General features: G+C 40.6%; 1 long non-coding RNA gene across 1 annotated transcript; it reads left to right on the forward strand.

Annotated features, from left to right (window-relative positions):
* Positions 1-5,819: 5,819 nt before the first annotated feature.
* LOC121027678 (uncharacterized) lies at positions 5,820-6,944 on the forward strand. The gene is made up of 2 exons (XR_005788859.1): positions 5,820-6,216; positions 6,845-6,944. It is a non-coding gene; the product is annotated as an uncharacterized LOC121027678 (long non-coding RNA).
* Positions 6,945-8,383: the final 1,439 nt, after the last annotated feature.

Genomic DNA, 8,383 nt, shown 5'->3' on the forward strand with positions numbered 1-8,383 from the left:
AAAATTTATAATGTGTATTTCTTTCAGTAACCATGCAAAATGAAAGAATACATTAAAAATTTTTTGGTTTTTATTTTTTTTATTTTTTTTTCAACGTTTTTTATTTTATTTTTTTTTATTTTTTGGGACAGAGAGAGACAGAGCATGAACGGGGGAGGGGCAGAGAGAGAGGGAGACACAGAATCGGAAGCAGGCTCCAGGCTCCGAGCCATCAGCCCAGAGCCCGACCTCACGGACCGCGAGATTGTGACCTGGCTGAAGTCGGACGCTTAACCGACTGCGCCACCTAGGCGCCCCAAAAATTTTCTGGTTTTTAAAGCAGCTCTGAGAGCATCCTTTAAAGCTCCTAGTTCTCTAGGGAAATTCTCTGAATACTCCTACAGGTGAGCTAACCAGACCTGCATAGACAGAACAGTATTGACTGCTGCAATATCTTACCAAAGTATTACCTGCAGATTTCTGTTTATTTCTGGGATTTGCCCTTGGAGAATTGCAACCAGCCCTCTGAAATGCCAGGTGAGTAACTACATAGCTGTGTGTCTACCCCTTCACAAACTCAGTTTTCTCCTTATCAAAGAAAACATAAAAACCGTCATTTGGAATGCAATGGGAAAATGAAATCAAAAGTCTGTTGGTAGGTTCCCCCACTGGGTTATAATATCTAGAAAGTTTCCAAAGAAATTCTGCTAAACACACCCACAGCAGAGGTATGAGTTCCTAACTGTAACCTAACTGTTAAATGTAGTTTTTAATGCGCGCGCGCACGTGTGTGTGTGTGTGTGTGTGTGTGTGTGTGTTTACTGATGAATGAAAGAAATAAAGAAGGAAGGAAGGGAGGGAGGGGGGATGAGGGAGGAAAGAAAGGAAGATAGGGAGGAAGGGAGAAAGAGAGAGAGAGAGAGAGAGAGAGAGAGAGAGAGAGAGAGAGAGAAAGGCGCCTGGATGGCTCAGTTGGTTAAGCATCGGACTTCAGCTCAGGTCATGATCTCATGATCATGGGTTCAAGCCCCGAGTTGGGCTCTGTGCTGTCAGTGCAGAGCCTTGAATCCTCTGTTTCCCTCTCTGCCCCTCCCCAACGTGCACTCCCTCTTTATCTCAAAAATAAATAGAAAGAAATTTACTTAATTTATCTAAAATTTAGAAAGAGAGAAAGAGAGAGAGAGAAAAAAAACTAAATAAAGTTCTATGTGAACTCAGGTATACATACATTTTTAACTTTAAAATCAGAGAAGAATTTGATTTTGAAGAAAAACTGAAGAATATCATTTCCAAGGAGATTCACTGCCAAAAGGGAAAAAAAAAACTACACTGCTCTCAAACTGAATTCCTTCTCCCATCTATTCTCTACACAATAACCAGTGGGATCTCTGAGAAACATAATTAGATAAAATCACTCTTCTACTTAAAACTCCCACTGGAGGGGCGCCTGGGTGGCTCAGTCGGTTAAGCGTCCGACTTCAGCTCAGGTCACCATCTCGCGGTCCGTGAGTTCGAGCCCCGTGTCGGGCTCTGGGCTGATGGCTCAGAGCCTGGAGCCTGCTTCCGATTCTGTGTCTCCCTCTCTCTCTGCCCCTCCCCCGTTCATGCTCTGTCTCTCTCTGTCTCAAAAATAAATAAACATTAAAAAAAAAACAACTCCCATTGGAAAAGGCTCATCGAAATGTAAACACGGTCATTTCTTGGTGTCTCAGTGCTCTGAGGAAAAGAAAAGTGGATTTTCCTCGTCGAAAGACCAGGCCCAGCCTTGAGAAGGAGTGGGGAAGAGGTCCTAGTGCAGATTGGAAAGCTTCAAATAAAAATAGAATTACGCCTTTTCTCACATTACCATTCATCCTGCCAACCCAGAGTGGGCCATTTCAGAAGGTGATAGGATTTGTTTATTTTATTTATTTATTTATTTATTTATTTATTTATTTATTTATTTATGTTTATTTATTTTTGAGAGAGAGAGAGAGAGAGAGAGCATGAGCAGGGGAGGGGCAGAGAGAGAGGGAGACACAGAATCCGAAGCAGGCTCCAGGATCAGATCTGTCAGTGCAGACCCCGACACGGGGCTCGAACTCACAAGCTGTGAGATCATGACCTGACGAAGTCAGACGCGCAACCCACTGAGCCACCTAGGTGCCCCAGGGTTTGTTTATTTTAAAGCATTGGGCCTTCTTAGAGAGAATAGACTATGGCCTACAAAGAAGGGACTGTTTTCTTGGGGAGTACTTCCTTCTCCCAGTCTCTACCATATTCTATGCTGAAGGTTCCCAAATCTTATTTCCAGCCCTGAACCCTTAGACATCTGTCAAAGGTCATAATATCCAACTACATGTGGAGTCTTCAATTTGAAGTCAGCATGTTAAAGGCAACAACCTCTTTGACCTCAGCTGCAGCAACTTCTTACTTGACACCTCTCCAAAGGCAAAAATGAATAATTGGGAGCTCATCAAGATAAAAAGCTTATGCACAGGAAAGGAAACAATCAACAAAACTAAAAGGCAACCAATGGAATGGGAGAAGATATTTGCAAATATATAAACACTTTTTATATATTTATATATCAGATAAAGAGTTAGTATCCAAAATCTATAAAGAACTTACCAAACTCAACAGCTGAAAAAAAAAAAAAATCCAGTGAAGACATGGGCAGAAGACATGAATAGACACTTTTCCAAAGAAGACATCCAGATGGCTAACACACACATGAAAAGTGCTCAACATCACTCACGATCAGGGAAATACAAATCAAAACCACATTGAGATACCACCTCACACCGGTCAGAGTGGCTAAAATTAACAGCACAAGAAACAATAGATGATGGAAAGGATGTGGAGAAAGGGAAACTCTCTTACACCTGCTGGTGGGAATGCAAATTGGTGCAGCCACTCTGGAAAACAGTGTGGAGGTTCCTGAAAAAATTAAAAATAGAACTACCCTATGACCCAGCAATAGCGCTACTAGGAATTTATCCAAAGGATATAGGAGGGCTGATTTGTAGGGGCACATGTACCCCAATGTTTATAGCAGCCCAAATATCCATCAACTGATGAATGGATAAAGATGTGGTTTGTATATACAATGGAATACTACTTGGCAATGAGAAAGAATGAAATCTTGCCATTTGCAACAACATGGATGGAACTGGAGGGTATTATGCTAAGTGAAACAAGTCAGAGAAAGACAGATATCATATGTTTTCACTCAAATGTGGAATTTGAGAAACTTAACAGGAGACCATAGGGGAAAGGAAGGAAAAATAAGTTACAGAGAGGGAGGCAAACCATAAGAGACGCTTAAATACGGAGAATAAACTGAGGGTTGATGGTTGGGGTGGGGGTAGAGGGAGGGAAAAATGGGAGATAGGTATTAAGGAGGGCACTTGTTGGGATGATCACTGGGTGTTGTATGTAAGTAATGAATCATAGGAATCTAGTCCCAAAGCCAAGAGCACACTGTATATACTGTATGTTAGCTAACTTGACAATAAATTATTTTTTAATAAATTTGAAAATTATACATTTTGTATTTGTTTTCCTGCAGATAATTTGCTGCATTTTGATAACATTGACTATTTAGCCAAAAAAAATTAAAAAGGCAAATTTGCCATTTTTCCTCAAATATCAGGGTCCCGTTCCTAACTTATCTGTATCAATGAAATTATTCTCTTAGTTACCCAGATGTGAAACCTGAAGGGAATTCATTCATTTTTGATTCATTCCTTTTTAAAAACGGAGCTCAAGGGCACCTGGGTGGCTCAATTGGTGAAGCATCCCCCTTCGGCTCAGGTCATGATCTCACGGTTCGTGGGTTCGGGCCCCGCATTGGTCTCTGTGCTGACAGCTCAAAGCCTGAAGCCTGCTTTGGATTCTGTGTCTCCGTCTCTCCCTGCCCCTCCCCCACTCATGTTCTGTCCCTCTCTCTCTCTCAAAAATAAACATAAACATTTTTTTGAAAAATAAAAATAAAAATGGGGCTCAAATCCACATAACATAAAATCTAGCATTTTACCAATTTTAAAGTAAATAATATAGTAACTTTATGTATATTCACCATGTTGTACACCATCACCACGATCTCGTTCCTGAACATTTCCGTCTCCCTAAAAAGAAATCATGTACTTCTCAATTCCCTCCTTCCCCCATTCCCTTGCAACTTCATTATTAACTATTATTAACTAGTTAACTATTATTAACTAGTTAACTATTCATCTTTATTCTGTCTCTATAGAGTTGACTATTCTGGACATTTCTATAAATGGAATAATAGAATGCGTGATCTTTTATGTCTGAAGTCTTTCACTTAGTATAATGTTTTCAAGGTTCATCCATGTTATAGCATGTATTCACACTTCCTTTTTAATGGCTGCATAATATTCCACTGATGGCGAGACCACACTTGGTTATTCACATTTTTGTACATCACTATCCATTTTCAGAATTCTTTTCATCTTCTAAAACTGAAATTCATAACCACTGAACAATAACTTTTCTCTCCTCTAGCAATCACCATTGTACTTTCTGCATCCATGAATTTGACTACTCTAGGTACCTCATATAAGTGGAATCATAGAGCCTTTTTCCTTCTTTTTTTTTTAATTAAAAAAAATTTTTTTAACGTTTATTTATTTTTGAGACAGAGAGAGAGAGAGACAGAGCATGAATGGGGGAGGGGCAGAGAGAGGGAGACACAGAATCGGAAGCAGGCTCCAGGCTCTGAGCCATCAGCCCAGAGCCCGAGGCGGGGCTTGAACTCAGGACCGCGAGATCGTGACCTGAGCTGAAGTCGGACGCTTAACCGACTGAGCCACCCAGGCTCCCCAGCCTTTTTCCTTCTATGACTGGTTTATTTCACTCAGCACAATGTCCTAAAATTTCATCCATGTTGTAACTTGTGTCAGAATTTCCTTCCTTTTTAAGACTGAAAAATATTCCGTTACATGTATGTACCACACCTTTTTTATCCATCTGTCGATGGATGCTTGAGTTGCTTCCACCTTTAGGTTATTGTGAATAATACTGCCATGACCATGGGTGTACAAATATTTGTTTGAGTTCCTACTTTCAGTTCTTGGGGGGTTTATATCCAGAAGTGAAATTACTGGATCATAGGGTAATTCCGTTTTGAAGTTTTGAAGAACCACTATACAGTTTTCCATAGCTGCTGCACCATTTTGCATTCCCACCAACAGCACACAAGAGTTTCGATTTCTCCCTGCTCTCACCAACACTTGTTACCTTCTGTTGTTCTGCTTGGTTTTGGCTTTCTTTTTGGAACTAGCCATACTAGTAGGTTGGAAGTGAAATAATGCCATCTTAACAATAATCCATCCCTAAGTATTTTAATATTTTTGATGGTATTGTACATGGAATTGTTTTTTCAATTGTTTTTCATCTTTATTTATTTTTGAGAGACAGACAGAGTGTGAGTGGGGGAGGAACAGAGAGAAAGGGAAACACAGAATCCGAAGCGGGCTCCAGGCTCTGAGCTGTCAGCACAGAGCCCGACGTGGGGCCCAAACTCACCAACTGTGAGATCATGACCTGAGTCAAAGTCGGACACTTAACTAAGCCTCTCACACACCCCTGGAATTGTTTTTTTAATTTCATTTTTGGATTGCTCATTGTTAGCGTATAGAAATACAACTGATTTTTATATATTGATCTCATAGCCTTTAAGTTTGCTGAATTTGTTTACTAGTTCTACATGTGTGTCTCTACATGTCTGTATTATGTGTATATCCCATCTGTAAAATGGGATGATATGTGTACCTGTTGTTATGAGGATTAAATGAGTTAACACTTGTCCAGTGATAAGTACTGGGCCTGGCATATAATAAACACTAAAAAACTATTAGACACTAAGTATTTATTAGACAGTAAATATTGAAGTCCTATTATATATTTATCTGTAGGACTTGTACAGTGAACAAGACTGACAACAGTCAGTCAACGCGGACTGCTTTAACAAATTACCATAGACTGAGGGGCCTAAATTGCAAACATTTATTTCTCACAGTTCTGGAGGCTGGCAAGCCCAAGATCAAGGTGCCAGCTGATTCAGTGTCTGTTGAAGACGGTCTTTTTGATTTGCACATGGCCTCCTTCTGTATCCTCACGTGGCGGAGAGAGATCGTCGTCTTCTGATCAGATCTTCTGATCACACATTGGAGATTAGAGCTTCAACATGTGACTCTGGTGGGCGGGAGGGATCAACATTAATAGCAACAGGTAGGAGTCCTGATCTCATAGAACTTACACGAAATATCCCAAACCCTTTGTACCCAGACTGCTATTTTTCAGATGATTTCTGCTGGGAACCAATTTTTCATGGGTTTCTCATGTTGCTTCCTTTCTTGCAAGCCTCAAGAGGTACAGATGGCTTGATTTTCCAACTGTCTCCCTCTAGAGCAGAGAATGGGTTTGTGTATCGTCTAGCATAATAAAGATAATATCTGCCCCCCCCCGCCCCCAGACAAAAGTCAGGCAAGCGTTCTTGAAGACCACTGTAAAAGATTTGAGTTCCTCAGGCTTGGGGTTCCTCAGTCATGGCGTATATAGCATTCACTCTGCGTCATCTCTATGGGACCTGAGGAGCAAAGAGAATGGATGTAAAACTGAAACTCATGTTGCTCTCTGTGCCATGGATAAGAAAGTCATTTGTCTCTGCTCAGGAGTCTGGTGTCTTCTGCCGGCATCTTTGCAAAGGGCTAACTTTTTTCATTGTGCATAGGGTAAAGTGTCACACCCTTCACAGCTTTTGAGAACTTCCATCCAGTATGCCGTTACAAGGGTAACTTCCTTAAACTCAATTTCTACCTAGTACCTCTACAGTTCTTTTCCTTTGTCTGGCTTTTAGGCTCCTCCATACCTCTCCAGCTGAATTGTCCATCTCTTCCTGAAGAAGACCTACTTCATAGGCCAGGAATTTCAAACACGTATTGCCATGCTCATTTCTACTTCTTCTTCTTCTTTTTTTTAATGTTTATTCATTTGTGAACGACAGAGAGACACAGAGCACAAGCAGGGGTAGGGTGGAGAGAGAGGGGGACACAGAATCCGAAGCAGGCTCCAGGCTTCAGGCTCTGAGTGGTCAGCCCAGAGCCCAACACAGGACTTGAACTCACGAACTACAAGATCACGACCTGAGCCGAAGTCGCTTAACCGACTGAGCCACCCAGGCGCCCTGCTCATTTCTACTTCTGACATGGGGTTCATATTTCCTCCACTTTGGAATTTCTTCCCCATTCCCTTTCCTCCTACTTAGTCTACTCAAATCCATTTCTCAAGACCTGTTTCAAGTCCAAAACCAGTGGGAAACATCCCCATTGATCATCCTTTCTGTGAACTTCTATTGTACTTAAGAATCTGTACACATAACATAGAATTTGAGTATATATTATTTTCTAATACTGTTTTCTAGAGGTTCTATATGGGCATGCATTGCCTCCTCATTCTGACTGTGAGCAGGAAGCTGGGCACAAAGCAGAAATTGAGTGTGATTGACCGCAGTGGTAAGTGCATGTGCACTGAAGGCAGAATCCCAGATCAAAATATCTATGTATTGACTTTGTGGCCTTGGGCATAATGCTTAACTTTTCTATGCCTCAGTTTATTCATCTCTAAAATGGGAATAATGAGGGGTGCCTGGGTGGCTCAGTCGGTTAAACATTGACTTGATCTCAGCTCAGGTCTTGATCTCAGGGTGGTGAGTTCAGGCCCCATGTTGGGCTCTGTGCTGGGTGTAAAGCCTACTTTTAAATAAATAAATATATATATATATATATATGTATGTATACATATATACATATACATATATATATATATGTATACATATATATACATATATATATGTAAAATGGTAATAATGATCATGGTAACACTATCTCATAGAATTGTTGTGAGAATTAACATAATACACCTAAACCATCCATCAAAGATCAAGTTAGAAACATCACAGAATTTAGCACTATGGAAGCCCATGGAAATGCATAGTGTTAGAGGGTTTCACATCTGAAAAACCTTTCTGCTGTAAACCACCAGGTAAAATTTAACAAGCCTTCTGTTTCACAAGAAAATAAAGATATTCAAAGGTCAAAGGTGAAACCACAGCTCAACCCCAAAGAAGAGGGTTAATGTTAAAGCAAGGGGCTATTCTAGAGCATTTGCTGAGACACATCAATGTCTAGATTACTATCTAAAGCATTTGTTTTAGTGGCCACTTGGAGGCAGCACCATAAGTCTGGAGTCCAAGTGAGTTCAGGGGTAAGATTAGAGACCCAAACATTTATCCAGAAGTTACAAAGGATTACACACTCAGTGAATAGTTCAAAGAGATGAACAGATACCTCTCAGAAGGATATAGTGAAAAATAATAATATCAGTTGTGGTATTTGGT

Source organism: Herpailurus yagouaroundi, unplaced genomic scaffold (genome assembly GCF_014898765.1).
Source record: "Herpailurus yagouaroundi ecotype Mexico unplaced genomic scaffold, PumYag 77, whole genome shotgun sequence".
NCBI classification, from domain to species: Eukaryota; Metazoa; Chordata; class Mammalia; order Carnivora; family Felidae; genus Herpailurus; species Herpailurus yagouaroundi.